The following is a 6,000-nucleotide window of genomic DNA, read 5'->3' as shown; positions in this document are numbered from 1 at the left end:
GTTCCCTCTCTCGCTGTGTCTCTCTCTGTCAAATAAATAAAATCTTTAAAAATAATAATAATAATAATTGTTGTTGTTGTTTCTGCTCCAGGATCATATTCAAGTTCACGTGTGGCATTTAGTTCATCATGTCTCTCTAGTCTCCTTCGACCTGGAAGAGTCCCTCAGTCTTTCCTTTTCTTTCATGACCTTGATGTTTTTGAAGAGTGAAGGTCAGTTATGTTGTACATGGTCTCCCGATCTCGGAGATCCTTCCTCATGATTCAGTTTAGGTTTGCATTTTTGGCAGGAATACCACTGAAATGAAGGAGTGCCCTCCATGTGTCATATCAGGTGGCATATGACATCGATTTGTCCCTACTAATAGTTTTTAAAAATATAATTAACTTTAGGGCACCTGGGTGGCTCAGTCAGTTAAGTGTCTGCCTTCGGCTCAGGTCATGATCCCAGGGTCCTGGGATTGAGCCCCACATCAGGCTCCCTGCTCAGTGGGGAGTCTGCTTCTCCCTCTGCTCCTCCCCCTTGCTCATGCTCTCTTTCTCTCTCTCTGTCAAATAAATAAATAAAATCTTAAAAAAAAGATTTATATATTTTTAAAAAGATTTATGTATTTTTAAAAATATATATAAATAACTTTATTGAGATATAGTTCATGTACCGTAAAACTCACCTTTTTTGAAAGTGTAAAATTCAATGGCTTTTACTATATTCACAGAGTTGTGCAATCCTCAACATCAATTATAAAACATTTTCATCATCCCAAAAAGGCCTCATTCCCACTAGCAGTCATTCCCCATGTCTCCTTTTCCCCAGTCCCTGGTGATCACTAACCTACTTTCCGTCTGCATGAATTTGCCTGTTCTGGACATTGCATAGAAATGGGATCCTACACTGTGTGACCTTTTGTGTCTGGCTTTTGAGGTTCCTCCCTGCTGTAGCATGTGGTAGTATTTCATTTCTTTTTATGGCTGAGTACTATTCCATTGCATGCATATATATTCTACGTTTTGTTGATGCATTTATCAGTCAATGGACATTTGGGTTGTTTTTCACTTTTCCGCTATTACAAATAGTATTGCTATGCATATGTGTACAAGTTTTTGTGTGGACTTATGTTTTTTATTTTCTAGGAGATGTGTCAGGGGACCCCTAGGTTCAGTGATTCACCAGGAGGGCTCACAAGACTCAGCACTTAGTCCTACTCCCAGCTGTGATTTGTACTGTAGGGAAAGGACACGGAGAAAAATCAGAGGGAAAAAGGGCATGCAGGGAAGCCCAGAGGAAATGAGGCCAGCTTCCAAGAGTCCTCTCCCAGCGGGATCACACAGGGTACGCCGAATTCTTCCAGCACTGAATCGTGACAACACATGTGAGGTGTTATTTATCAGGGAAACTCATTAGAGATTCAGTGCCGGAGGTTTTTATTGGGGGCTGGTCACATGGGTACCATTTTAGCACATACCAAAATCCTAGACTCCCAGAAGGAGAGCAGGTAGGTACTCAGCATCATAGATTGTACAGGAAACTACCCTCACCAGTTAGAGGATGGTGGGGACACTCGTGAAATCCTCCTTCCCAGACACCAGCCAAGGACCAACCTTGCAGGCAGGCCCTTTCTAGGGATGGAAGTCTCTGGCCAGCTGTTAGTTCTTTTCTGCACAGGTCCATAGGAGTGGAGTTGCTGGGTCCCGTGGGAATTTTTTATTTAACTTTTTTTGCCAAACTGTTTTCCAGAGCAACTGTACCATTTTCATTCCCACCAGCAATGTATGAGGGTTCCAATTTCTCCCCATTGTGGCCAACACTAGTTATTGTCCATCTTTTTGATTATAGCCTCCTAGGAGGCACTAATAGGTTTTTAAGTTAGTGATTTGCAAGCATTTAGAACAAAAAATGATGATTCGTAGGAGCCAAAATGGGTTCTCTAAGAACAAATCGTGCCCGTCTAACCCCTGATTTTCCTTAAAAAAAAAAAAAAATGCAGCAATTTATTTTTTTCTGTACTAGCTATGGTAGGGGAGTATTTTTGTGTTTCAGCCCTGTCCTTCACAGTATCTTCGTGTACAAAAATGGAGACACGGGGGTTGTATTGATTGGTGGGTTCCTTACTTGCTGACAGGTGACACTCAAAAATGCAACAGCCAGGAGGAAGGCCTCTGCTGTGATTTCCCCAACGCTGTTCTCAGGCCCCCTGTTTAGTGTTTCTGTCCAAAACTCCGGGGGGCAGGGGGAGGAGACACAGATGGCTGTCCTATCAAGTTTGCAGATTACCCAAAGCAGGCAGACACACGCACATTGAATTATAAGATCTGGTTCCAAAAAGATCCTGACAGCACAGAATGGTAGGCAGAGTCCTACAGGATAAAATTATTAGGGACAAATGGCAAGTCTACGCCCACAGGATCTGGTCCAGATGTAACCAGGGAGAGTCTGCACTTTGGTTTCTGCTCATTAACAAAAGTATAGCCAACCATAACAAACGGGCAACAAAGTCTTGGGGCACCCCGGAAAAACATGATGATGTGAGGGTCTGCAGTTTCAGGGAATTCAGAGATCTGCCAGGAGGGGAACTGTTGAAGGAGCTGGGCTGCTCAGTGGGCCAATAGACAGCCTAAGGTGACTGGAGAGTTGGCTCCTCCTGTCTGAAGGTCTCTGGTATGAAGGCAGTATGAACTGTCTTCTCCAGGGCCCATAGGGGAAAACAGATTTGGACCGATTAAGGAAGAATTTTGTGAAACTGTAGTGAAATGGGCTGCCAGGTAAGGTGGTGAGCACCCCATCATTGGGGGTGTTCAAAGAAGCATTACTTAATCTTTTATTAAGGAACTTGGATGGGGCAGGAGGTAGTCTGGATGACCTTTGAGGTCTTAGAACTGCCTAACACAAAGCGAGGGTCTGTCCACCTCTAAAGCCCAGTCCAGGGGTTACCTAAGGCACATATCTCCAGCTCCAGAGTGAGATAGCTTTTCTGTGGTTCATTCTCTTCCTGTGCCCCTCCCAGTCCTCCCTCCATCAGGACGCTTGGGTACCCACTTGAGACACACACTTGCCCTCTTCTTAGTGCCCCTGTTGCCCAGAAGCCCCTCCCCTTTGACCCATTACCTATCCTACCGAGAACGTGTGTGGTCTACCAGTCTGCCAACCATGTGTTAAACTCTACAGCCATTTTCTTGTTCTTATAGCCATTCAGCAAATATTTAGTGAGCACCTAGTATGTGCCAGTCCCTGGATGAGTTGCAAGACGTGCCGCAATGACTAGGGCCTGGGCGGGGGGCAACTGTATAAAAGCTTGACTGCAGGCTGCTGTGGGCCGTGGCATCAGGAATGTGGGGAAAGAGTGGGGGCCTGACTTAGGCATGGCTGGGGAGGTGGCCTCCTGCAAAAGTGCTGTTTCAACTGGGATCTGAAGAAAGATAAGCAGTGGGCAAGGAGGTAGAAGGTGGGGCCAGAGTAGCATTCCCACTGGGGCTCTAGCCCAAACTGTAGCTGACACAGGACAGGACACCGGGTCGGTGCTTGCTTACGGTGCTTTAGGAAGAGAAGTAAGGACTGCCTGGCTGGGGGTCTTTTCCTGTCCCCTGCTCATCCAGTGCCCAGGTTGAGCCACTTGTGACCCGAGATAGGAGACACGAGTGTGTCCATGGAGGGGAGGGGGCGGTTTGAGAGCTGCTCTGGCTGCCTTCTGAATCCAGTCCCAGGTGGCAGAGGGATTATTGGTGCCTTCGTTCCCCTCCACTGATGTGGATGACTGAGGTAACGGGCCCCGTTCCAAACGTCTCTACGTCCCTGCAGTGGGAGCTCCTCTGGGAACATGTAGATACCTACGATTCTCCTAATTACTCGGATACACCCACTTCTCTCTCTCTTTCTCTTAAGCAGGAGGGGTTTGGAGGGGAGGGTGCCGTTGTCCCCCCTCCAGACCTCTCCTGCTGCTTTCCTGCTGTCATTTATGTTTTACCAGCCTCCTGCTGTTCTCCCCCCCCCACCTCAACTCACATTGACTTAACTGAGGGAGCCTCCAGATAAGAGAGACTGAGGGAGGAGGCCAGTCTCCCTTAAGCACTCATACCCGGCAATTAGTTTCTGTTACTGCCAATTCAGGATAAGTAGAAAATAACAGAGGAAAGGAACCAGGACTCAAAGCCCGTGCCAAGTGCTTGGCATGTGTTACCATGACATTTGCATGTGTGTCACATGGGAAGCCACATATCAGGCCGAGCATGAGGGTAGGGTCAGCCGGCCTGGGAGTTGAAAGAGCCTGGTTCCAGCCCTGCGGGCTGTGCTGTCCTGATCACTTCCACGTCTGAGCCTCAGTTTGAACATCTGTGAAGTGGAGAGGTGCTGCTGGATCACTCCGCCATTTCATGGGGGGCGTGGGCCGTAGATTTGTCACATCTGCCCTCCTGGCCTGTGTATTTGGGCCGCAGCGGCAAGCACAGCAGAAGTTACAGTCCAGATGTGCCTGGAAGAGACTGCTCCTAAGCCTTGGCGCCCGGAACGGCAGAACATGGAGGATGAGGGTGGAGATGTTCAGAAGGAGGGGGAAAAGGCATGGAAGGCAGGCCAGGAGATAGAAGGAGAAAAGTAGAAGAGTGCCAGACAGTGTCTGGAGATGAGGTGGGAAATAGAAATAAACACGTGTACCAGATCCGTGGTTCTCAGGGGTGGCCTGTGGACCAGCAGCATCATGTGGGAACTCGTTAGAAAGGCATGTTCTTGGGCCCACCCCAGACCTGCTGAATCAGAAATTCAAGGATGGGGCTGACAGTCTGATTCAGTAAGCTCTCCAGGTGATTCTGATGCCCGCAAAGTTTGAGAACCCAAGGATGGATGGAAGGAAGAGTGGTGGCTGTGGCTTGGGGGACCAGACGGGGATTTTAGAGGCTGAGGAGGGCAGAGGACTAGTGCTTTTCAATCACGTGCTGTGGCAGTTCAGAAACTGAGCGTTTCCAGCTACTTTCTTTCATGTAAACCTTTCAGGACTGGGAGCTAAACCTTTCAGCAAAACAGCCCCTATTATTCCCATTTCAAAGAGAAGTCCACTGAGGCTCAGAGACATTTAATCACTTGCCAAGGTCAAAGCAGAGGTGAGATGAGAACACAGACGGCTCTGGCCGCGAAGCCTGAGTTCTTTGCACGACACCAGCTGCCTCCCCGGGCACCGGGCCCCCAGCTGTGCCTCAGCTGCCTGCCCTGCTGTCACCCAAAAAGCCTGCCAGGCAGAGGCGACAAGGCAGCACCCTAGAGAGGTGAGCCCGGGGGCCGGGGGAGCAGGGCTGAGCTCACGTGTCAGCTTGCATTCCTCTGGCCTCCAGGCTAAGTGCAATTGGGGGACCAAGGTGCCTGCGTGATGTTCCCTGGGGACTGACATAGTTGCCTTAGTGTATGTAGTAAGCACTCGTGCACGGACTGATGCGCAAAGTTGGTAAATACTCATTGCTGCCTACATGTGCCAAGCCCTGTGCTGGATGCTGTGGGGGAAACCGAGGCAGGCATAGTTTCTGGCTTTGAGGAGCTTATGGTTCATAGCGTGGGAAACAAAAACTGATAAGTGAGCAGATGGGGTGCTAGGGAAGCTGGGATGGCCAGGGTAGGTCAAGCCAAGTGTCGGAAAAGTTTGGAGAGACTTGTGGTGACTTTATGGGACAGAACAGAGGCTTTGGGGACAGACTTAAGGTTTCGGAGCCACAGGGCATGGGTTCAGTTCCCAGCACTCTCACGGACTCTGGGTAACCTTGGACAGATTACCTCATGTCTCTGCCTCCTCTCCTCATCTGCAGAATGGAGCCAATAATCCCTAGCCCAGGGGATTCCTTTATTAGATTATACCAGGCATCATTCAGTGAGGTGTTTCCTTCCTTTTAGAAGACCACTTTAGGCCAGAGCAAAGCAGGAAGGCTTCATGGAAGAGGTGGCTTTTCACTTTGGCACTGAAGGATGGCTAGAATATATTTAGTGCTTTCTGTGTCTTCTCTCAGGCCTCTGTGGTTAGACTCTGGG

General features: G+C 48.8%; 1 protein-coding gene across 3 annotated transcripts in view; it reads left to right on the top strand.

Moving 5' to 3' along the window:
* MAN1C1 (mannosidase alpha class 1C member 1) overlaps positions 1-6,000 on the top strand; it is a 149,812-nt gene that overhangs the window by 45,874 nt on the left and 97,938 nt on the right. The gene's annotated exons all lie outside the window — the stretch shown is intronic.

Source organism: Halichoerus grypus, chromosome 5 (assembly GCF_964656455.1).
Source record: "Halichoerus grypus chromosome 5, mHalGry1.hap1.1, whole genome shotgun sequence".
Taxonomy (NCBI): domain Eukaryota; kingdom Metazoa; phylum Chordata; class Mammalia; order Carnivora; family Phocidae; genus Halichoerus; species Halichoerus grypus.
Note: the sequence above shows the minus strand (reverse complement) of the source record. Positions and strands in the feature narration are given on the sequence as shown.